Here is a 27470-nt window from a genome sequence, read left to right as displayed (position 1 = left end):
AGAAAAAGAATTTACACTTAGTGTACAATCAGGAAAAGGCTGTGTAAAGTTTAATGAGGCTGAAGGAAATATTAAGACCATTTGGTCACAATAATTTAGAGAGCACTAAATTATAGTTCTCCATGTTACCTCTCTGACTTAATTTCTAAGTAAACTTTCTGCGACTCACTGTGTTTAATCTTACTGTCTACCTTGCTGTTCCTTGAATACACCAAACATTTACAACCCTGAGCCCTTTGCACTCACTGTGTCCTCCATCTGAAATGCTTATGGACTAGTATTTCCATTGATTGCTTTCTTTTTCTGTTTGTTCTTTTCTCAAATATCATCTTCTCAGTGAGATCTTCTCAGTCCATGCTATCTAGAATCTTAAGTGATATACTGTTTCTATTATAGTTAAAAATCTGTAGAACGTACTCTGCTCCAGGCAGTCCTCTGAGCATGTAACATATTTTGCCTCATTCATTCTTCATCCTGTGTTACCATTATTTTTGCTACTAGTTCATAGATAAGAAAATCAGGCACAATAATATGTGATTATCTGTGGTCACATCGTTAGTATAAAGCAGAGGATTGATTGGAGTCTAGGCTTTCCAGCTCCAAATCTGCTGATAACCAATGGTTATATGAAACTATATATTAACTTACTTCGAATATTTCTTTCCTGAGTTGAATATTGTACTTTTTATGGCTGTTGTTACTGTTAATCTGATCATTGGTAAGTGTTCACTTAACATATAAAGTATTTACAGATTTATAGTCTGTTTTAGTAAAGCATGCTTATTGGCAAAGATAGATAACTATCATTCTCTCTTCATATATATTGATATAGATGAGATAGATAGAGATAGAGATAGAGATAGAGATTAGGTTGGTGCATAAGTAATTGCGGTTTTTGTAATTTTCAACTTTTTAAACCGCAATTACTTTTGCACCAACCTAGTATATAGATAGATATACAGAGAAATATATACAGTCAAAGATATAATTATAGAATATAAGACATAATTATAGAATGTAAGTAGAATAAACAAATAGGAATCTACTAATTTATTAGCTATTGAGTGAAAACAAGTCTAGCTTTAAAAACATTTCTTTAATTTCAATAAAATTTAACTTAACCTCAATGTCTGGCAAAGGGTCCATTTTTCTCCCTATAATTATTTTAACAAGCAGGGCAATGTATTACATTTTAAAATGTATTTTATTTTTTAAGCAGTTTTAGGTTTAGAGAAAGTACAGAGCTTCCATATGTTCCCTCCCACACCTAACTTCCCCTACTACTAACATTAATTAGCATGCTGCATTTGTTATAACTGATCAACGATACTCATACATTATTAGGTTCGTGCAAAAGTAACTGTGGTTTTTACAATTTTTTAACCTTTTACACTGCAGTTACTTTTGCACGAACCTAATAACTGAAATACCTAGTTTACACTTTATGTTAACACTTTTATGCTAACATAAAATGCATACTTTATGTTGTTTTATGGGTTTTGAAAAACCACAATGTCATGCATTCTGCCATTGCAGTATCACAGAATTGTTTCACTCCCCTAAAACGGACAGGTATTCCATCTATTTTTCCCTTCCCTCCATACCCGAAACCCTGTCATCTGCTGATCTTTATACTGTCTCCAGTTATGCCTTTTATCATCTCACATTTTCATTGGTTTTTACAGAAGCCACGTATTCTTTAGGTACCTATAAATTAGTTGATCAAGGAAATTGTTGATTTTTTTTTCAGGCTTTAGTTTCAAAGCTGATTGTGACCCAGAATAAAATGTTTTTCTAGGCAGAGGCGTGTATGTACTTCCCCTTTCCCCTCATGTCTACCAGTTTGGCCATAGAATATACGTCCTGGTAAAGATTCCACAATAGAAAGGAAAAGTAACAATGAACATGTTTGATGGAAAATCAGGAATTGAGAGAATGTTTCCAGGAGACAGAAAGTCAACAGAGATATCATATCCTTTTGGAAGTCTGTTTAGTGTAACACAGCGCTATGTGATGACTACGACAACAGGATCATGAATGAAAAAGAAAGAAAACAAGAAACTCAAGTTCCCTAATTAAGTTCCCTAATCCAAAGGAGGATTTTGCCAGTGGGCCAGCTGAGAAAGGACAAAATGTACTGAAACAGTTGCTTTCTATGTGGAGAGTCCATCTATTTAAAGCTACAGTAACTTGAATAAAAACTTCAATAATTTTATTTCATTTGCTATTTCATATTTTGTTTCTTTGGTTGTTTTTAAGAAAAAATCTCATCATGATGTAAAAAATTAAATGTTAGTTAAGTAAAGAAATGAATTAATGGAGGCCATGAAATCTGGTATGAACAGTAAATTAAACTCGTGTGACATTGAAAATATTATATGAAAAATATGAATGTAAATAGATTTATATTAATTTTAATTCTCTTTCTACTATACACAAACATTCAAATATGTGTTTCAAATTATAGTATAGACTGTAAGTTTGTGAACTTTGTGGTATAAACTGATTATTTTGACACTTATATATGGAACGGTACATCAGGGTATAATAATTTACTTATGTATCCCAGATAAGACCTTGCAAGTTAGGAAATAATAAAAATTATCCACTAAACACATGCCAAAATAAAATGTATTACCTGTCATTAAAATAGAAAAATACATTGAATACTGACAATATTGTCAATAGTTCTAACTTGATCTTCAATTATGTGGAATAACATGAATGGATCTCGTTAAAATAATGTTCACCAAAAAGAGGGTGAGAGTAATCACATCCCCACTTAAAAAAAAACACTGGCCTAAAGGAACTAAATATAAATAAAAGATGTAATGTTGTGGCAAAGCAAAATTTTTAAATGACTGAAATTATAACTAAACTATATTAAAATTGTCCAACATCATTAGGCAAAGCATCACAATATCACTAATCAATATAGGATTTTTTTTCCAATATAGGAAAATTTGATGAAATATATCATAAGAGTTTTCATCAGCATTTTTCCTAAGGTTAAAAAAAAATATTGAGAAAGTTAAGGGCATTAATCGATCTCTATGGAATTTCCATAAAGCATATAATTTCTGAAATCGTTTTGCTGGTAACATTTTATCTATAAAATCTAACCAAGGAAAAAATGAGTCTCTTCTGAGTAAAGAACTCCCTCTATGCAACTTTTATAATAGTAACACATCAAACATAGGTAATTATTTCTAATATCTGTTTTTACAAAGAGAAAGAATGCATCTTTGCAATTTTCCAGAGCCTCTATAGGAAAATCCTACAGATAGTTTCAGATATAAAAGGTATCCTGAAAGTTTTCTTTCTTTTCTTATTTAAAAAAAAAAAAAAAGGATGATTTTACTAAGCCCATAAACATACCCCCACCCCCGCAAAAAAAAAAAATTGACAGGAGATTGGACACTTAAGATAGGATCATCTGTACCTAGGAAATGATACTGTTACTCATTTCATCAAAGTGAAAATAAAACATTTAAAAACACACCTGTGAGGTAGCATTGTTGCAAAAACATTAGCTTTTTCATAACTGAGACATCTTTGTTCTTTGCATGTCCTATCCTAAATAATCAAGGGTATGATAAAATCAACATAAAGAACAGGAAATTATTCTAGTAAACCATGGAATCTCTGCTAGCTAGGGAAATTGAACAGAAAGTATAGAATGCGCTTTCAGATACAGCTGACGGTATTATCAGTAAAGGAGGCAAGACCATTAACACTGAGTGAACTTTTCTAAGATTTTAAAACATTTATGTCTTCTGTTCAGACCTGGTATTACAAATGCAATTCAATACAATTCACTTCATTTTGTCCTTCATTCTACTCTTTTATATTCTGAAATAAACTGATACTTTATGTAAGGATAATAGTTTTCTCTCTGGGGTACATGAGGTCAAATTATTTTCACATCAGTACTAAATTATAATTATGTAATTCATTCATCTTGGCCATCTTCAAATAAATCAATGAGTATTTTAAAAATCTCTTAGTCTTTTTCTAATACTGTTAGTGTTACTAGCTAAAATCCTCATAAACGAAAGCTCTTTGGTATCCCTAATAAATACCAAGAGTATAAAAGGGCCTGGACAGCAGAAACACTGAGAACGACTCTAGGAAAAGAGTACTCTTTTTCTTGATAAATAAAAATTACATGCACAGTAGTATCTTTTTTTACCACTATTGCTCGTAGCAGACTCTAAACATGTTAAAAATTGATAACTGTTAATCAACATAAATAATTTCTATTTCACAAACTGTGGGTGTGGATAATTGCGAAGTCTCTGTTTACAAACATCTTATCAGATTAGCAAAACTCGTGAATCTATATAATACAGGCACAAACATCCCTTTTATGTCTTAATGTGATAAAAATATACCTATGTATTAACATGAACCAAAGCTATTGCCTCTCTAAAGCATATAATCATATGGATATACATTTAAAATATGTTTATCAGTTTCAGTATTGGCTCTTAAAACTTATTTAGGTATCAGTGACTATTCATGACAAAATTCAAACTAGTATCAGTCATAAATTTTAAGTTACCTAAAGATCTTGGAAATTATCATCAACTGATACACTAAAAATATATTTTAGAAATAAAATGTCTTTAAGGATAATGATTCAATGTAGTTGAACATAACATGGTTTTTACTCCTTTAAAACACATATAGAAGTAATTATAACTTATTTGACAGTGAACCCATATAAGTATAGAAAAATAAATACAAGGAGAATAAAATATGCATATTTATTATTACACTAACTAAAAAAGAATATTTTTTATTAAACCAACATTATTAACCTAGCCTTGTTCGTCAAATTTTACCTTAACTTTGTAAGTTTGGATTCTTAAAAAGTTTTTGAGTTTGTTTCTATATGACGCCCTTTTTTAAAAAAATCCTGCATATATCCTGCAAGATTTAATTTTCTTGCTTTCTAGGAAGTTTATAAATATATAGTTTATGTAAGCTCATATTTGTCTTGATAAACATAAAATCCTTTAATTTCAGAGAACATATATTGTAATTTATTAATGTATTTTGGAGACAGAAAGTATTACACACTGTTACAATTAAACATAAAGACCTTTCTGAATTGCAGACACACAGACATGTAGGCACATGATGACCTCATAGCTTTGATTTTATGATTTGCATCACAAGTCAAGAGAAAATACAAAAAAAAAAAAAATTATAGATCCAGACATCTAAAAGCCTTTATCCTTCATGATTGACACACAATGCTTAACTGATTTGAACTAAGACTAGAAAGAAAAGAATAAAAAATAAATAAAAAAGACCAACAAACTAGGTTCTCTGTCATCACTTTTGAACAGATAAGAGGTTTCTATTATCCATTAATTTATTTACAGAGATGTTCAAATGGTCAAACAGAAAAACCAAATTTCAAATTATTGCTGTCACTAATGAGGAACAGCTTATTGGCTATCAGCAAACCAGAAACAAAAAGAAAACATAAAATCATTTGAGAGAGGAAGAAAAAAAAAAATGACTAGATAAACAGAAGGTCAGCAACGTTTTCTTGCTGGTTTGGGTTTATCTCTGGCAACCAGAAAAAAAAAGCATGATTGCGAAACAGCTGCACATGTCATCCAATTCTCAATCACACAGCTTGCATGGCTCAGGTACCATTAGGCATCTCTGTGGAAAGCCTCCCAATTTATTGTAGGATAATGTCCATAAAAAAATTAAATCATATTTCTCCTGCAAATATAAAATAAACACATGCCAAATACATATGTAACTCATTAATTAACTAGGGAACCAGTAAGATGTTACAACCGGTTCAAAGGAGAAGATAAAGCGACACATTCCAAAAGTGCTGAAATTAATGTGCAAATATATAGAAAACCATCTTCTTCCACAATGGGGCTACAGAGGAAAGGAATGGGAATTGAGAGAAGCCTGGAATTATGTACTCTGGAAACTCAGTGTTTTGTTTTCTTGTTTTCCCCTTATTTCAAAGGCTATCACATTTTTTCTTAGCAGAGGAGAGAGCAATTAGCTACAGAAGCAAAATTTTTATAAAATTCAAAGGAGGACATCAAATGTATTCTCTTAGAAGTCAGAATGATGGCTGTTATGAACCGAATATTTGTACCCCCAAAATTCACATGTTGAAGCCATAACCCCCAATGTGATTGTATTTGGAGGAGGAGACTTTGGGAGGCAATTAGATTTGAATAAGTTCATGAGGGTTGTAGTGCAGGGGATCCTGCGGACTACGCCAAGTGTCATGCAGGGGACTCTGCTCACTGGACCAGTTGTCACGTGGGGCGGCCTGCGGGGTCTCAGCTCCCCACATAAGAACGCAGGACATGGCTAGGCCAAACAGGAACACCCACGGAGCCATAGGTAGGGGAGTCATACCACTATACTCTCACTGGCGGCTAGATTGAAGACACAGGAACCAGGAGCAACACAATTCTCAACCCTCACTGCGCCGCTTGCAGACTCAGCCACCATCTTCTTGCTAGCTCCCCCTTTTTTTTTTTACTAGCCTAGCCACGGCCGTTATATTCATGGCTAATGGCTCACTGGTTACAGCTGACGGCCAACTAGCCACAGCTGCTGGCCATTTGATCACAGTCGATGGCCATTTACTAGCTGAGCCAGCACCTTTCTATGTGAGGCCGAGAGCCTGGAAACTGCTTTTTGGGGCTCTGTCCCCACACTCCACCCCTACAGGGTCTCGCCTCACAATCTACGCGACAAGCGTCTTTTGCGAGGGGCCCTGTGCGAGGAGCCTGGAGGTGAATGCTATTTCCTGGACACAGCCAAGTTCTCTGGTCACAGCCAGGGTTTCTCAGGGCACCACCAGTACTTCTGGGCACAGCCAGACTTCCTGGACTTCTTAGGGTACCACTAGTCTCCCCGGGCACACGAGGGCCTCTCAGGGCACTGCCACTCTCTCTGGACACAGCCAGACTTCCTGGACTCAGCCAGGGCTCTCAGGGCACTGCCACTCTCTCTGGGCTCAGCCAGACTTCCTGGACACAGCCAGGGCTCTCAGGGCACTGCCACTCTCTCTGGGCCTCTCAGGGTACCGTGCTGGAACAACAGCGGCTCACAGTCAAGGTGCTTACATATTCTCGATGGCGGCCGGTCAAGACACAAAAGCAAACATCCACCAGTTCCACTACATTGTGGTATGTTCCCAAACAGTCAAGTGGTCCATTAAATTAGGGATGGAAGGCAATTCCCCATAGTCCATAGTCATTCGCCAGGCTGTCCTGGGGGTGAGGGATGACCTTGACCTCACCCTCAGCTCCCACGGAGGACTCAGCAAGTGTTTCCTCCTGGGACTACAAGTCCTGCATCCGGGCTGCCTCAGCAAGCACTTCCCAGCCCACAGGGCCGCAAGGACCTTCACTTTCTCCGGCCTCTGCTGGTTGGGGAACCATAGATGTCTTCCCACCCCTCCACGGGGGTCCACCTCTCAGGCAGCTGCTCCTCCTGGTCTTCCTGCAACTGAGTGTTCATATGCACAGACTGCTCCTCTGCCCTTCGGAGGGCTTTGGCCGGCACCGTACCCTGCTCGCTGCGCCATGTGTAGTGCAGGGGATCCCGCGGACTACGCCAAGTGTCATGCAGGGGACTCTGCTCGCTGGACCAGTTGTCACGTGGGGCGGCCTGCGGGGTCTCAGCTCCCCACATAAGAACGCAGGACATGGCTAGGCCAAACAGGAACACCCACGGAGCCATAGGTAGGGGAGTCATACCACTATACTCTCACTGGCGGCTAGATTGAAGACACAGGAACCAGGAGCAACACAATTCTCAACCCTCACTGCGCCGCTTGCAGACTCAGCCACCATCTTCTTGCTAGCTCCCCCTTTTTTTTTTTTACTAGCCTAGCCACGGCCGTTATATTCATGGCTAATGGCTCACTGGTTACAGCTGACGGCCAACTAGCCACAGCTGCTGGCCATTTGATCACAGTCGATGGCCATTTACTACCTGAGCCAGCACCTTTCTATGTGAGGCCGAGAGCCTGGAAACTGCTTTTTGGGGCTCTGTCCCCACAAGGGTGGTGCCCTCTGATGGGATTAATGCCCTGATAAGAAGAGGAAGAAACCAAAGGGATTGCTTACCCAAGTGCCTGCTTGCTCACATGTGTTCAACTCTCTCTCTCTCTCTCTCTCTCTTTTCACCATGTGAGGAGGTAGCACAGCAAGAAGGCAGTCTTATGAAAGCCAGGAAGAGAGTACTCACTAGTCACTAAATCTGTAGACACCTTGATCTTCCAAGATTCCAGAACTGTGAGAAACAAAATTTTGGTTTTTAAGTCTCCCTGTCTATGGTATTTCATTATAGCAACCTGAGTAGACAAGGCTGTGGCTGTACATCATGGAGTGAAGTGACTGAAAGGGAGGCTGAGGGGCCATCTAGAGTGTTCATGATATTTTATTTCTTGATCTAGATGTGGGTTTTATGGATGTATTTAATTTATAAAAATTAATTCATGTGTATTTTCCTTATGAATATCTTACATCAATAAAACATTTTTAAAAGTGATTATATGCTTTTTATAGAAACCATTTTAAATATAAAAATACAGATGAAAAGTATAGAGATGGAGAAATATGTACCATGTAAATACCAATCAAGTGTAAGCAACAGTAACTATATTTTAGAGCAAGGGAAATATCAGGGTAAAAGAGGGGCATTTTATAATGATGAAGAGGTCAATCCCCACTGACTCCTTATAGGAGACATGACCATACTTAATGTGCTATGTACCCCAAAACACAGCATCAAACAGAAAGGCAGCGAAAATGAAGAAACAAAGATATATACCCCAAATGAAAGAACAGGAGAAAACTCCAGAAGAAGAAGTAAACAAAATGGAGGCAACCAACCTACCAGAGACAGTTCAAAACAATGGTTATAAGGATGCTCAAGAAACTTAATGAGAACTTCAACAAAGAGATAGCAAGCATTAAAAAATGACATAGAAGCCATAAAAAATAACCAGTCAGAAGTGCAGAATAGAATAATTGAAATTAAGAATATACCAGAAGGAATCACCAGCAGACTAGATGAAGCAGAGGATCGAATCAGCAATTTGGAAAACAAGGTAGCATAAAACACCCAATTGGAACAGCAAAAAATGAAAAGAATCCAAAAATGTAAGATCATTTAAGAGACCTCTGAGAAAAATATCAAGTGTAACAACATTCACATTATAGGGATACCAGAAGGAGAAGATAAAAAGTAAGGGATTGAGAATCTATTTGAAGAAATAATGACTGAAAACTTTCCTAACGTGGAGAAGGAAATAGACATACAAGTCCAGAAAGCACAGAGAGTCCCATAGAAGATGAACCCAAACAGGCCCACAGCAAGACACATTATAACGAGAACGGCAAAGGTTAAATACAAAGAGAAAATTCTAAAAGCAGCAAGGAAGAAGCAACTGGTAGCTTATAAGGGAGCTCCCACATTATTGTCACCTGATTTCTCAACAGAAACTCTGCAGCCCAAAAGGGATTGGCACAAATATTCAAAATGAAGAAAAGCAAGGACCTGCAACCAACATTACTCTATCCAGAAAATCTATCATTTGGAATCTAAGGACAGATAAAGAGCTTCCCAGACAAGAAATGCTAAAGGATTTCATTACCACCACACCAATATTACAAGGAATGCTAGAGGGACCTCTTTAAGATGGAAAAAAAAATCAAAATTATGAATAATAAAATGGCAATAGCTACATACCGTGTTTCCCCGAAAATAAGACCTAACCAGAAAATAAGACTTAGCTTGATTTTTCAGGAAGACATCCCCTGAACATAAGCCCTAATGCATCTTTTGGAGCAAAACTTAATATAAGGCATGGTCTTATTTTCGGGGAAACACAGTAAGTATCAACAATTACTTTCAATGTAAATGGATTAAATGGTCAATTGAAAAGGCCCAGGAGGGCTGAATGGATAAGAAAACAAAACCCTTGCATGTGCTGCTTATAACAGAATCATTTCAGATGGAAAAATACACACAGACAGAAAGTAAAGGGATGGAAAAAGACATTTCATGAAAATGGAAACAAACAACAACAACAACAACAACAAACAAAAAAAGCTGTAGTCGTACTTATACTAGACAAAATAAATTTTAAAATAAAGGCTATCAGAAGAGACAAAGAAGGACCCAACTAACCCCACTTCAGGGTATTTATCTGAAGAAACCCAAATGCTACTTTAAGGGGACATGTGCATCCATATAGTTACTGCAGCATTGTTTTACAATGGCCAAGATATAGAGGCGGCCTGGGTGTCTGTTAAAGGAAGAATGGATAAAGAGGAGGTGCTACATATATACAATGGCATATTGCTCGACCATGGCAGGGGATGGGTTCTTGCCAATTACCGCAGCATGGATGGACCTGGAGGGTACTGTACTGGGTGGAGTGTAAGACACAGAAAGACAGATGCAATGAGATTTCCCTTATATGTGGAATCTAAATAAAAATAATAATAATAAACAAACAAAACAAACAAATGCATATATACAGAGGACATATTGATGGTTGCCACATGGGAAGGTGATTAGGGTGAGTGAAAAAGAGTAAGGGATTATGAAGTACAAATTGGTTGTTACACAGTAATCATGGGGATGTAGGGTATAGTATAAGAAATATAGTCAATATTTTAATGACTATATATGGTGTCAGATGGGTACTATATCTGTCGGGGTGACAGACAGGTAGGGGTTGGTGGGCAGGATGAAAGTGTGATGGGACTTAGAAGTACAAACTGGTAGTTACAAAATAGCCATGAATATGTAAAGCATAGGGAATTAGTCCATGATATGGTAATAACTATATATAGTGCCAGGTGAGTGCTGGACTGGCCAGGGGGATCATTTCTTGAATTATATAAGTGTCTAACCATATGCTTTACACCTTACATTAATATAAAATAATACTGAATGTCAACTGTAATTGAAAAATTAAAAAAAGAGGGGGAAGGTAAAGGGAAATAAGAAGTTCAAATTTCTAGGTATATAACAAATAAGTCATGGGTATGTAATGTACAGCATAGGGAATATAGTCAATAATATTGTGATAGCATAGTACGATGTTAGATGGTTGCTAGACTTATCATGGTGATCACTTCTTTAGGTATATAAATGTTGAATAACTGTGGTGTACACTTCAAACTAATATAATATTGTATGAGAAAGGCTCTGTATCACACATTGCTTTTGGTACAGCAATTTCTGTCAAATAAAAACATTATACTGTATCCTCATCCACCTTACTCATTGGATCTGGCACTGTGTGACTTCTGGCTCTTCCCCAAAGTTAAAATAACAATGAAAGGTAAATGTTTTGAATTGATTCAGAACATCAAGGCAGCCACAACAGCATAACTAAAGATACTCACAAAAGAGGACTTCCAGAACCGCCTCAGAAAGTGGCAAGAATGATGGGATAAGTGTGTTGGAACTGAGGGGGCGTATTTTGAGGGGTATTAATGACAATGTGTCTTTTAATGTAATTTTTTTTTATTTAAACATTCATCATATTGTTTGATTACACCTCATATGTAGCTATATTTTAGTTAAAAAATCTTAAAAAATAAAATAATAGAAATCGTATGGTGTCCTCTCCCAGACCACATTGGTATTAAACTAAAAACCAGTAATAGAAATATAGTTGGAAAAGACAAAAATATTTGGAGCTAAAACAACATACCCATAAGTAACAGATGAGTCAAACAAGACATATGAAGACACATTTTTAAATGTTTTGAAGAAAATAAAAATGAAAATACAACTAATCTAAATTTGTGGGATGCAGCAAAAGCAGTGCTTAGAAGTACGATTATAGCAGCTGATGCATGTATTACAAAAGAAGAGAAATCTAAAATCAGTAATCTAAGTTTCCAACTTAAGAAACTAGAAAAAGAAAATTAAATCAAAAGTAAGCAGAAGAAATAATAAAAATTAAAGAAGAAAGCAACAAAGTTGAAAAAACAAAACAAAACAAAACAAACCTAGTATAGATACCAAAAGCCCTTTTTTCTCTGTCACAGTCACTGACTCTCTTCCGGGTAGTAATTGCTCCAGTGGCTTGAGTCCTGGATTGAGAGACAAAGATGACGCGACACAGAGCCCCCGACCAGCATGGAATGGGCATATAACAGGAAGATGAAATAAACCTTTATTGTTTTAAGGTAAAAACAAACAAACAAAACCAAAAGGCCACTTCTTTGAAAAGTTAAGTAAAATTGAGAACCCTTTAGCCAGGCAAACCAAGAAAAAAGAGGTAAGACACAGATTACTAACATAAAAATGAAAGAGTGGCTATCACTACTGACCCCATGGACATTAAAATGATAATAGAGGGATATTATGAATAAATCTATGTCAACATATTTGATAATTTAGATAAAATGGACAAATTCTTTGAAAGATGCTACCTACCAAAACTCATACAAGGAAAAATTAATATTCTGAATAAACCTATATCTATTTGTTAACGAAACTGAATTGACATTAATAACTTTAAAAAAAATAGAAAGCACCAATTCCACATCGTTTCAATAATGAATATTATTCTTACTCAATTAGTAGTCAATTAGGTTTTGAGTTTAGGATGTGTTAATAAGACAAAGGATTTCATTTTCATATGAGACAGTAGCATAATACATTGAGGAACGTTTGAAGTATACATTTGTCAAAAAGGAAGTTTGCCTCATAAAATATATGTTGCTCCTGGGTAAGGCAATCATTACTATTAGAAATTCAACCGCATTGCTCTTAGTGACATCTTCATTTAGAGAGTGCAGTGTATAAGAAATTGATGTTTTCATTCTATTTTCAACAATATTTTTAACTATGTACTGAAGAATAAAGTAAGATACCAGCTTTGGCTTGGAGATCAACATCTGATTTGAATTTAGTTTTCTAACTTCTCTTTAAATATTTACATATATTATCTTCATCAAGGAGGGACATAAAATATGTATAGTAGAACTCCAGGTCAGCTCAAGCCCACAAAATTAAAAAAAAAAACAAAAAGAAAGTTATACCTATTGTTCTTGTTACCCTGCATAATGTAGATCTCTTTGTTGTAATCTACAGAGTTCATTGGATAAGCATTTTCCAAACCTTCTATTTCCATGATTTCAATATTTTAGGTAAAATAGGATTCTTTTCTTACATGCTAGGAGATCCAAAGACAACTTGGGATTTAGCTTTTTATTTCTGATTGTTGTTCCAAACAATCTCATGAATATTTTTACATTTACTCATTAATATTAACATTGAGGGTGCCAAGAAATGTATACACATTTTAATAAAGGAAATAAAAACTGTATTAAAATTGTGATACTCAATACATACAATAACAAAAGATGAAGACAAGTCATGGGTATACATTTTTTTTTGGCATCCCCGTTATTAATTTTACGTACATATATATTTATGTAAGAAATCAGTTTTTAACCTCTAATTTTTAGTTATTGTAGGCCTTGTGCTTTGTTTAGCATGGTGGAGAGGTTCAAATCAAACCAAAATCCAAAAACATGATTGAAGTCCAATGCTAACACAAAGAATATTCCTGATAGATAACAAAGAATATTCCTGATAAATAAAAGTATGTTGTAGTCTACAATGTCATATTACAAAGAGTAGCTCTATTGAATTTGAAACTTTTCCTGTTATACTGATTTTTCTTTTGTAAAGCTACTCATTTGACCTGGGTTAGGAGGGAACATATCAGGTTGGTGCAAAAGTAATTGTGTTTTTTGCAATTATTTTTAACCTTTTAAACCGTGATTACTTTTGCACCAACCTAATATTTTACTCTACAGATTATTCCTCTCAGTGATACAATCAAAAGAGATTAAGTTTCATTTTCAGAGGTTATTTTAGATTTACATTTCCAATTAACACATAACGAAACTGACTAAAGGATGATTAGGCCAAGGTATACTCATTGTATTTGTTTTTCAATACTATTTCATTGATAAGTAAACAAAGAGCTTATAGCTAATGATCAAGTTTTGTTGTTGAAAGAAAATCTTCATGTGAGGAGTAAGAGCAACAAATGAAATACTAACAATTTAAGAATTGTTTCAAGTGGTTCTTTGTTGCTAGGAAGATATCTGACCTACTTTCTATTTTTAGTAAATCAATAATTTAAAATTTTAGTTAAATATTTTAAGAGGTATCAGTATTTACACTATATTAAAACAAAATCAGGTTCACAGGATAGCACTTTAATCAGAAGATTTTGTTCATACCGTGTTTCCCTGAAAATAAGACCTACCCTGAAAATAAGCCCCAGTTAGGATCATCAGCCAGGAGTATGCATTTAGTACGTTATGAAGAAGATGACATGACTGTATTCGAATAAATGTAGATTGTTGTACATGAAAAAATTAGACATCCTCTGAAAATACGCCCTAATGTGTCTTTCAGAGCAAAAATTAATATAAGACCTGGTCTTATTTTTGGGGAAACATGGTAGGTCATAACATTTTATCAGTACCAAATTATCTAGCTGGTGCAAGAATGAAGTAAAATAGAACTTTTTTTTACAAAGTTAAAAAAAAAATACTTCACTCATCATGCAAAATAATTTGCTTTTAATCTTTCTACATGCATATGATGATTAAGGAATCATAAAATATTTAAAGAAGTAAACATTTGTATAAATTGTTTCCTATGTGAAAATAACAAATGGGTTAAAAATCTAGTTTTTATAGCAATCAATGAAGTTGCTCCCTATGGTTTCATGAGTATTAGATAAAGCTATTTCTCTGGTAAATTTTAATAGGCAATATTTATGAGATAATTCTTTATGGATCAGAAAAATTAAGCCATTTAATATTTAAGTTTAAAATATATTGTTCAAAAATTATAGATTTAATTAATATGAAATACAGTGTAACCATATGCTGATACATGCATGGCAATATTACGTAATATTTATTTTTAAAATTATATATTATATATAATGTGCGTAAATATGTACAAGTATAAATGTATGTTTTAATGTTTTAAAAAACTCCAGCAAAGATAATTTTCAGTTTTTTGCCTTTTGAATTATTGTACAGTTTTTGCCATAAAAAGTTTTTAAACATAATTTTTAGTGCTTTTGCTAGAAATTATATATATATATTTATACACATATGTGTATAAGTATGCATGTCCATATATGTGTGTGTGTGTGTGTGTGTGTGTGTGTGTGTGTGTATTAATTAGATAAATCTTTTTTGGTGTGTGAGTTTGGAGACATCCTCAGAAAATCTTTTCCCACTAGTGGATAATATCAAAATTCTTATATTTTCTACCATTCATTTTTGGGACTTTGTATTTTTAATTAGTTTCAAGAGTACAGAACAATGTAATAGTTAGAGTTCATTTTGGGATTCTTATTTTTAGTGTTTAAAACTTTTATCCCTCCTGAATTTATCTCTCTACGAAGTAAGGTAGACATCACTTTTACTTTTTTTCCTCAAATGACTATCTAGTTTTTCCTATTGCTACTGGAAAATGAATCATTGTCTTATTGATATAAAATGCTTATTTTCCCCATAATTTTATCTATATTCTAATCTCCTTATCTTTAAAAAATCTAAAATTTTCAACATCTAAAAATTATTATCATAAGGTTACATATTTTTCTGCCAATTATGATTCATAATTCTTTTGTTCTTGGTATGAATCCATCTTGTGTATGCCTTTTAATGACCTAATGACCTAATGGAATTCTGATTGTTAATAATTCATTTAGATCTTAAAAATTATTACATGTGATTTGTTCAAGAATTATTTCCATTATATCTGAGTCAGGTCAAGTTTTCACAACAACTTAATAAAAGGGTTGTAGATTTTTTCCTCACTTTTCTATGACCTGGAATATTATAAATAGCATTGGAATTTGCTTGCTGTTCCATGGTTTTCCCTGGACATGATGTTTTGTTACAGTGGTGAGGGGTAGTTGACATGTTTTATGCAGATAAAGAGAGAGGAAATTGATTTTAAGAAATTGGCTCACACTACTGTGGAAGCTGGCAGGCTGGATTCAATTTGCTTATTCATTTATTTCCCTGACTTCATGGCATTATGTTGGGACATAATTTTTATCTGCTCTGGGGCAGCATTATTTTTTCAATGTGGAATCATAATCTGCCATTTTATTGTTATATTTTCTCTTTTTTTCCCTGTGGTAATTGTGAAACCTTTTATTCTTATTTGCCTTGATTTGGATTGAATAAGGTAATCGTTTTTTTTTGTTGTTGTTGTTTTTTGTTTTTTTTGTTTTTTTGGCAAACTATTTGTCGAATGTCTTAGGTGAACAGCAGAGCCAATACAATGTCTTGCTGGAAAAATTCTGCCCACTCTTATTTAAGCTCCTCAACATACAGATTTCTGTGTGTGTGTGTGTGTGTGTGTGTGTGTGTGTGTGTGTGTGTGTCTGTGTGTATGCTTGCTTTTACAAAACCCTCACTCAACAGGGATCAGTAGTTCACATTATCATTGAAGGTGGAGATTAAGCTTGCATTTGTCACCAAACTTGCTATTTAGGGATAATAAACAAAAGAGGAAGGAGATGGTGCCTCTTTAACTCTGCCTACATAGAATTGTAAGTTATTCTTATTTGCTTGAGATATTCTTTTCATTCATTCACTTATTGCTTCACTTATTTAAGTAATGCTTATTAGAAATTATATTTCTGGCTAATGTGGTACATTTGGAAGGTTATGTGAATCGATTATGAGTATGATGGTTAATTTTATATGCCAACTTGGCTAGGTCATGGTACTCAGATATTTGGTCAAATGCTCATCCAGATGTTGCTGTGAAGGCATTTTTAGATGAGATTAGCCTTTAAATCAGTAGATTTTTAGTAGATTATCTTACATGATGTGGGTGGCCTCACCCAATAAGTTGAAGGCCTGCAGACCTTAAGGAAAAGATCCACTTCTGTTCAGAGGAACAGAATTCTGCCTTCAGTCTGCCTCAGACTTGAGCTGCAACATTAAAGCTTCCGAGGCTCTCCAGCCTTGCAGCTTCCACAACACCGTGAGCCAGTTCCTTGAAATCAATCTCTCTCTCTCTCTCTCTCTCTCTCTCTCTCTCTCTCCACACACACACACACACACACACACACACACACACATCCTACGTTTTTGTTTCTTTGGTGAACTCTAATGGGTACAATGCATAAAAGTAAGTCTATGCAATCTAGATTCTTGCCTATTAGAAAAATAAAACCTCTGTGCAAAAGATTCTAATACAATATCCTATACTATCACAATGTCTTTCATTCTTATAAAGGTATCAGAGAAATTATAATGTCATGAGTGATAAGGAGCTTAGGAGGCAGAAGACAGTAAGTCTGGGAATTAAGAGCTTTAAGGAGGATATTGTAGATTATAAAAATGGCCACAAACTTGAATTCTTCCTTATACAAATGCCCTTTGATTACATGAGATTTTGTAACCCCTCCTTTCTGTACCCCTTGAATCTGGTGTAATTGGGATATAATTGGGCCAATCAAATGTGGCAAAAGCTATATATTTCTGATTTTGATTGCAGGCCTCAAGATATCTTGTATACTTTTATACTCTCTCTCAGTCCTAAATCAAGCTACCCAGTGAACAAGTCTGGCCAGTCTGCCAGATGATGAGAGACTCCATCCTTTACACCCAGATTCAGTCAGCCAAACACCCTAAAACAACATAGTTTTGCTCTCCTGCACCGGACTGTAGACACATGAAGAGACCAAGTGATGTTAGCCAAGTGTGACACAGATTAGCAAAACCAACCAACTGAATCCAGTCTAACAGCTGACCATTAGGATGTGAGGGACATGAATGGTTTATATTTTTAACCTTTAACTTTTGGCGTGGTTTTTTACTCCATTAGATATTTAATGATAGAGGAGGTGACGTTTGAGCTTACCATTTAATGAATAACGTGTGGACGGACATATGATTACTAGAAGGCACAACATATTACGTAATTATTCACGACTTCATAAATATTGTAAGATTCATTTAAAATGAATTTCATATATTAATAATATGTTTTTTTGTGTGTTTGTTCTTAATCCACTTAACCTTTCATCTGGCTTCTCAGTTTTTTTCTTTAAGGGAGCATGAGGAAATTTAAAGTGAAACATTATAATGTCTAGCTCAGAGGTTAGACATTGAAGGGAGAGTTCCCTGCCTTCTACCAGCTTCAGGAAGGATACTTTCTGTCAACTGAAAAACATACGTATTACCAAAGCGATTTTGTTAATTTTTCTAGTTAAATTCGTCTCTGTTTTAATTATTTTATTAATTCCAGTGAATCGTTATTTGAGTCAGAAACAGTCCAGAGATTGGTATGTTTGCTGGGATTTTGACCACAGACTAAGTGAAATAAAATTAAAGCAGGTTTTTCTTCTGATTAAACACTGTTGGAACTAGTAAGGCTACTGCTTTCTCAGCTGATTCGTTAATTGACTTAGGTTAGAAGTTTTGCCCAGAGGAGTAATGACTGTGCCATTGACCTTGACGTGATTAATCCATGAAGGGGTGTGGAAGCAAAGGCAAAGATAAAGGAAAGAAAGTAAAGACTTTGCTTTTTTCCTTTCACTGTCTACCTTGAGGTTAGTCAGGCAATGTGGATGTCTCACTTTTCACATGTAAAACTAAATTCCACCTCAGAAACAAAAGTTGTAAAGTGCAAGCAATTGGTTAGAAACATGAGTGAAATAACATCTGATTTTCACTTTTTTAAGAGTTTGCTAAGGGGAAAATACACATAGACACATGTGAAAAGAGATAAGGAAAAAGATCAAGCTGCAAACTAAGTAGATACAATCAAATAAGAATGTCTCTTCAAAAATATTTCTATTCTACATGTAAATTCTCTTACTAACTCATTAAATATGGTTACTTCTGGGAAGGAAAGTAGATTATTACATAAGAAGTATTCTGAAAAAAATGACCAACATTGTTTAATCAGTTTAGTTAGTTAGTCATTAATAATGTTGTCCCTGAAACCAAACCTTTGTCAGAGTTAACACTTGGCTATACAAAAGTGAATAAAATATAGAATAAAATATAACTTCCCTTTAGGAAGTCAGTCACAGACTGGAGTCAAAGAGATGAAACATCAATTACAATAGTTGTTATAAGTACTATAATAGAGTCACAGACCGGATATCTGATGGCACAAAAACTCAGAATTTTTTTGAAATATTATCAAAAGCTTTACAGGTCAGAAATTCCCAACAAGAGTTTCCTATTTGGATAGATATTCACCAGTCAGAAAATGGGGGAAATCATGTAATACAATATACTTTGAATAGACAAACACATGGAGTAAACGCATTATGGCATAGTCTGAAAATTAAATTTTTTATTGGCAGGAGCACATTGGGAAGAGCTAGAAATTGCTTATGATGGATTTAAAGATTTAGTTACAAGATAAATGATGAAAGGCTTCTTGTTTCCCTACCCCATTGGAAAAAAAAAATACTGACACCAACACATGAGCAAGAAAAGTCAATGAAGATTTGTAAGTAAGCACAGATAACAATCAAATTTCCATGTTAGGAAACTGACACTCATAGTGTTCCCTGATTATATGTGACATTTGTAAGAAGTCATAACAATTATTAAATATATACAGATTGGTTTAAAAATTTGATTTTAAGATAAACTGCATAGAAAGTGAGTCTACATTTCTCCCATGTTATTTTATATACGTTTTATAATACCAAGAGAGATATAAATAAAATAATGATTTAGTAAATTATACTAAAAGAAATATAAAATAATGCAGTATTAGTGAATGCAGTGCAAATATTATATGACAAAGTGAAACACCTGTCTTGTATGCATGCCTTGGTTTCAGAAAAGTTCTAAATTGTTATAATTTCAACACTTGTTCATCACAATGAAAATATTTCCACCAAAACGAACAAAACAGGCTTAAGAAGAAAATGAACCCAACGGATGTTAAAAGCAAGAATACCCAACTCCTTTTTTTGGATTTGAGGTTTGAGTTCCAGCCAATTTTGTGGTAAGTTTGGGTGATGGAAAACAGGAAATCTTGAAATTATATTTAAATTGGGGAACATCACAGAAAAGAATAACAAATAACGGAGAGATGGTAGGAGACAGATAACTGTACTTTTCTTATAGAAAATCAACGCAAAATTATTTAACTTAAAAAAATTGCAAATGTAAATTTGCTCATAAAAGTCATAAAATAGTTAATTAGCAGGACAAATAGGACAGCTTTAAAACTCCCTAACCTAGACTACCACAAAATGCCTTCTAGTCGTTTTTTTCTGTTTCCATTTTTCTCCCCTTCTTAACCATATCTACGCAGTGACCAGGGAGCTCTTCATAAAACAAAAATCAAACCATATTTCTTTCTTAAAACATCAAACATATTTCGTCCTTAAAACATCAAATGGTTTCCCACTTCATAAACAACATTTTATCTCGTTGCCATGTTAGTCCCTGGGCTGCCAAGCTCTGACTTCATTTCATAACCCTTTTCTTAGGGATCATTATCCTTCAACCACATCAGCTATCTTTCTGTTTCTCAAGTGAGCCTAGCCCTTTTCACCTAAAATAATTTGTACTGGTATTTTGCTAAAACTTGGATGTTTTTCAGTTTCACTCACTTCTCATGAATTTGATGCCAGTGCTCTTTGTCCAACCATACAGAAATGTCTAACTATTCATGGAGCATTGTCTCACAATATCACTGAGATTTAAAAACTAAAATAATAATTATTTGGGCTAAGATATATAACATACATAGACATGCATGCATATACATAAAATATACTGATGGTTTGAAACCGTAAGAGCTTCCTGAGTGGAATCTGAAACTGGCCCTCATGCATGGAACGCAAGGAGAAACCGACAAAAGAGTCAAGACACTCCAGATTGGTAGGTGTCAGGTTTAAAAAACAAGGGAACTTACAAATAGGCTTGTCTTGGGAGGCTGCAAGACGAGTAGATCTCTGCACTCACCAGCCAGAATCTTACAAGTTTATATACCAGGCTGCCAAAAAAATGTATATACGTAACTTGTATTCTTCTTTTGTTATCAGTATATATTGAGTATTACAATTTTAGTACAGTTTTTTTCATTTCCTAAAATGTGTATATATAGTTTTTGCATCCTCTGTAGATACCGTAACTGAGTTCAATCATGTATACCATCCAAATGGTCTCAGCAACACATTGCTCTCTCAAAGCTGCATCCTTGACAATGACTCCCATTGTGGGAACGGTGGGCAGAATGCACATTCCAAGGATAGGGGAGGTGGTGACAAGCCTCCAGTTGCCCCAGTCCAGCTCACAGATCAACTGGTGCTCACGTCCTTTAGATTACCTCCTCCAACATATAAATATGCACATAGTAATAACCACAAATATTAGATATTAGATTAATTCAATTATTATTTTCCCCAAGGTATACTAAAGTGGAAAATCCTGATATATACAGCTTCTAAATTCCATTACATAATTCTATGATTTTCTTTAAGTCACAAACTAGTTTGTAAAATACTAAAGGTAGGAACTCACATCTCCCTTATTTCTGTCGTGGGTTCTTTAAAATCTGTTAAATATATAAAATTTAGATACTCAAGTCTCACTTCAGAAATGCTATGTAAATTTAAGAAGAATTTCAAAACAAATAATAAAAGTTGTTTCATATTTTTGTAAAATGATTTTCAGTTCGATGGCCAATTTCTCATGGAAGCTATTCCTGACCTGTCTTACTGGCAAGATAAGCCCTGTCCCCATTAAAATCCCGGGAAGGTGTCACTATTGGTCCTGGGAATGCACATAAGTTTTGACAAGGAGGCCAAGCGAGAAAAGCATCCTCTGTCCATAAACTGGAAATTAGTAAAAATAAATATTTTATTTGTCAAAAGGACATGTACAAACATATATCTTTCAATATTTTCTTTTTTGGAGACATCTGACTCTAGTAGGTTCGTGGCCCATGTTATCTAAGTTTAAAGACTAAGTCAGGTACTTGTCTGATGAATGAAGTGGAAATCAATGGCCCTGAATGTCAGTTTTGTCATCTGTAGGGGAGACACAATCGTATCTACTTTATTAAGTTACTTGGGGTTTAATTGTAATTTTATAAGATGGGTTGCACGATGTCTCATATGGCAGTGCTCAATACATATTTATTACTGAGGTTTTATACTTGTATACTTATTGATATTTGGAGAATTCTGTAGGACTCAATTTCAGGTAAATTTAAAACTAAATGTATTGTAATAAAAATTTTTAATAGCTTTCATATAACAATAGTCTTCATCATCATTATTTGCTCAATTGACAAGTCACTTAATGGTCATACTAGAATTTTTATTTGGATAAAATAAAAGAATGTATGTAAAAGCTCCTTGTAAAATCTAAACATTTCTATAACTTCCTTGGATCTCATTCTCTGTTGCCATCTCAAAAACATTATGAAATCAATAAATTCCATCCTTATATGTTAAAATTTTCCCATTTTACTAGACACATTCTTCCAGCATTTAAATATCCCGTGTTTCCCCGAAAATAAGACCTAGCCGGACAATCAGCTCTAATGCATCTTTTGGAGCAAAAATTAATAGAAGACCCGGTCTTATATTATAGTAAAATGGCACCAGGTCTTATGTTAACTTTTGCTAAAAAAAAAAACGCATTACAGCTGATTGTCTAGGTCTTATTTTTGGGGAAACATGGTACTCATATCTCCTTTACTGCTATTAAAATAAATAAATAAATAAATAATCACTCTTCAGACTTGGTTTTCATCTAAGTCTTTCAGCTAATGTTCAAACTCTTTATTTTCTTTTAGAACAAGCTGTCCAAAAGTATTGGCCATACCTCATGTCTCAAAATTTCACCCCTCCGTATAACTCTCAATAACACCATATCATCTGCATGGTTACTTGCTTTGCTTACCACTCTGCCCTTTCTCTTACATCTATAAAAGGCCTCCACCTCCATACCCACCCTATAAATAATACACATAAGCAATACAGTGTATAGCATCATCCCATATTTATGTTTTACATATATAATTATGGAAACATGCAATCTCTTCTATGTGGTATATTTATAAATGGGTACATATGTGACCATGGGTTTTGTTTTCATGACAAATGCTTACCAAAAAACCCCCATTATTCTGCATCTTACTTTTCTAATTTAGTAATATCAAATGGAAAACACCTGAAGTCAACTGCTGCCATGTCTAATTAATTTATTGCATATACAATTACATATTATGAATATATGAAGAGTTTTACATTTATATTTTCACCCCCTATCTCTATTTCTTAGTCCAGAATTATAAACCCTCCTGTCTACAGAGCTCTTCATTTTAATGCCCAAAAGGTACTTCAAAGTGCACAAGTCCCAAACTGAACTCCTCACTTCCTCATCAAATACGGTCTTTCTCCACAGTTCTCCTTCTCATTGATTGACAGAATAATCCATGCAACTGACCTGACGGTTGATTGTGTTTTACATATGGATGACTTGAGCATTAACTCCCAAAAAACTGCAGCAATCATACAAAATAAACTATCATAATAATCCAAGTTTTAAATTGTAAGTCCTCCCTCTATACACATACACACACACAAACTGATTATGCACAATGGAGTATAGGCCTAAAACATGTGAGAATGATTATATCAGTTGAAAAATAAAATACTTGAACATGTACAGAGCAAATTATGTTAGAGTTTCCCTCCCTATGTCCCTTCTTCCCTTGCAGCTTCAAAGAAAATACTTTACTTTTGAGAGGAAAATGGAGAAGTTACTACAAAGTGGTGAAAGAGAATAAAGCCCATTTTTTGGCCCTGATAGACTAGTGGAAGAAGAGTGATAGCTGTAAGTGGGACAGGAGGTGAATCACAATTTGAATTACCACCTCCCCACCCCTAAGCCCAGGTTGAAATTCTAGAGAGGCAAGGGCCAAAGCAAAGGACCTCTGGCTCAGTTTTCATTTGGGTCTTTGAGCAGACAATATGCATTTGGATTCAGGGCACCTTCAACTTCAACACAGTGTGAGGTGGCTGCTTGAGAATAAAATCAGTGCCTTGGTGTCATTAAGCAGAAGAGCAGAGGGAAGGCCTGAGTTACTCTATCTCAAATTGTTCTTAGCTCCCCTGTGGCTCCAAACATTCACACAAGCCCTGTGGAGGCATACATATTGTTACAGACTGTGCTGACCAGAAATCTTTGTTCATTCATTATTCAATCAATCATTAACAGCTTACAGAGGGATTGCAATGACGAGGGAGATGCAAGTAATTAGTTGGGATCATCAAGAGGGGGGTGATGTGTCAAAGGACTGAACCAGATCCCTTGTCATTGAAGGAGAAGGGGAACACAGAGTGCAAGTGAAAAACGAGGTGTGCAGAGTAGACAGGGAGATCAGTTGTCTCTGATTAGCCTTCATCTGCCGCCAGCTTTCCCAGGCAAGCTTAGCGGGGTGAGAGGAATCAGACTGAGACCAAACAAAGGACTCCTTGGCTGCACAGAAAAGTCAGGCTCAAAAAGCATCATAGAGACTTGCACACATCAGTGCAAGGAGACTTCCTGTCCCACTGATATGAAGGCACTGTGCCCCCACCCTCCGTGTACTCAAACATCATTTTGAGGAAAATGGTGTGTGATGGAAAGAGATGGAACTGTCAAAGATTGAGAATTTCCTAGCAGGTATGTGTGGTAACAAAGGAAACTGTGCACACCATAAAGGATTCAGACATTAATCCACAAGTTTGAGCTTCTCCACCACACAACGGTGGGGAGACACGTGTGCAGAGTATTAGATCAGTTAGATCTGTGCTACTCGCTTGATGAGCATGTGACCTCTGAACCTTACTTCCCCACTGCCAGGTAAGTGCAGTTAGAATTAGTTTTTTGTTTGTTTGTTTGTTTTTATGTTTGTTTGTTTGTTTGTTTTAAAGTGAGGAAACTAATATTTACATACTGAAAATAAGGTAGCAAGCAGGGGAACAGTGCTTTGTATCCATAAAATCAAATTTCAGGCCTTAGAATCCTGACACTATATATACTGTTTACATGAGATTAAAAGAAGACAAAAACTTAATTAAATGTCTCCTAATGCAGCTTGCCCAGGTCAGAACCATGTCCCCCTGGGTCATCCTGCAATCACTGACCATACCACAGAGCATTAAATACTGTAGGCACTTAAAATATTTGTTCAACTAACGAAAGAACAAAATATTTCGTATCACACAGAATTGTACATCTTGACAAATATAGTTATTTTCTCAGATTTTTCTATAATGAGTCATGGAATCCATCAACATACTTTTTATCTTCAAATTAATTGCTGATTTTGTTAGAAGGGTTGGCTACATACCTTTCCATAGAGAAAATCAAGACTTCAAGCTTTAAATAATTGAAAAAACTAGGTAACGTACATTTGGAAGAATGGCCTTGATATAAAGGAAAAACAACAAATACATGTTCTAAGGTTAATTAATGATGGGTTATACCTACATTATTTAAGCAAAATGCATTTATAAAAATGGACATAAATAATGCTGATGGGAATGTGAACTGGTACAGCCACTATGGAAAACACTATGGAGGGTGCTCAAAAAATTAAGAATTGAATTACCATATGACTCTGCAATCCCTCTTCTGGGTATCTATGAAAAAAATATAAAACATTTATCCATAAAGATGTATGTACCCCTATGTTCATTTCAGCATTATTCACAATGGCCAAGACATGGAAACAAGCAAAGTGTCCTTCAATAGATGATTGGATAAAGAAGATGTGGTACCTACATACAATGGAATACTATTCTGCCATAAGAAAAGATGAAATACTGTCACTTGCAACAATATTGATTTTGAGATTATCATGCTAAGCAAAATAAGTCAGAACCATATGAAAAAGTTGAGAACCATAAGACTTCATTCATATGTGGGAGACAAAACTGGAAGCAACCAACAAACATGACAAACAAACAGAAACCCATAGACACACACAACAATGTAGTGATTACCAAAGGGTAAGGGGGGAGGGGGTGTGGTAGAAGAGGGAAAATGGGATCAAATATAGGGTGATGGAAAGAGAACTGACTCTGGGTGGTGAACACATAATGCAATATGATGTATTACAGAATTATACACTGGAAACCTACATAATTTTACTAACCAATGTCACCCTGAAAAATTTAATAGATATTATAAAAAAAAAGTCAGAGCGATGTTAAGTACAACATAGAGAATATAATCAATAATATTGTAATAACTATGTATCACGTCAGGTGGGTACTAGAGTTATCAGGGGGATCACTTAGTAATACATAAATTTCTAACCATTATGCTATATACCTAAAACTAATATGACATTGAATGTCAACTGTAACTGAAAAAGAAAAAGAAAAATTAAAACAAAATTCTTAATGAAACAAGGAATAAACCAGAAAAAAAATGAACTTAAACATAAAAGGCTGTTAACTTGTATCCTGATGTGATTCATAAAGACTTCACCAAAAGATTGTTCTTAAAAGGTTTAAAAAGAGGACGGATGGATTTAGGAAAACTATCTGAAGAGCATGCAGAATTGTATAAGACAATTAATGGTCCATAAGTAATGCAGTTTAGAGCTAAGTATTGTTTAAGGAATCATTAAATCAGACATAAAGCTGTGGTGGCTTATTATGTTAAGGAACAAGAATATTGTCCTAATCATTTTCTTCCACTTGTTTTGCCCTGTAAATATCCGTTTCTTCTCACTTCAATAAAGTCTCAGTTTTATTAGACTCCAGAACATGGAGTTGAATGATTTGGGAAAATCACCTTCACACAGTGCATTTGAATTTTATTGCTGCATAACAAATTACCATAAACAGAATGGTTTAAAACAACTCACTCACTTGGCTAAAATTGATGTGTTGCAGTACTGCATTACTTTCTGGTGGCTGTAGGGTAGCATCTATTTTGTCTTTTTCATTTCCTAGGGCCTACCCACAAGTCTAGACTCATGTCTCCTTTCTGCCATTTCCAAAGGCAGATAAATATGTTGCTTCTTTTTGTGTCTCTCTTCTGCAGTCACAGAAGTCTCCCTTTGAACGTAGCATTCCAATTACATTAAGCACATCCATATAGTCCAGGATAATCTTCCCATCTCAATATCCATATGTTGACTAGATCTGCAAAGTCTCTTTTGCCATTAAGGTCCCATTTTCACAGATTCTAGGGTGGACTCTCCCTACCCCCATCCCCGTACGGGGGATGGGGGAGGGCATTATTTTGCCTATTCTATATACCTTATTCTTTTTCCATATGAAATATGGATTTCACTCTATCTTACTGTTTGCCCTATTATAATAAAGTAGTGTAGACTGGGTGGCGTATAAACAACAGAGATTAAATTCACATAGT

Source organism: Rhinolophus ferrumequinum, chromosome 5 (assembly GCF_004115265.2).
Source record: "Rhinolophus ferrumequinum isolate MPI-CBG mRhiFer1 chromosome 5, mRhiFer1_v1.p, whole genome shotgun sequence".
In the NCBI taxonomy this organism is placed as follows: Eukaryota; Metazoa; Chordata; class Mammalia; order Chiroptera; family Rhinolophidae; genus Rhinolophus; species Rhinolophus ferrumequinum.
The sequence above is the reverse complement of the archived record's forward strand: the minus strand, read 5'-3'. Positions refer to the sequence as shown.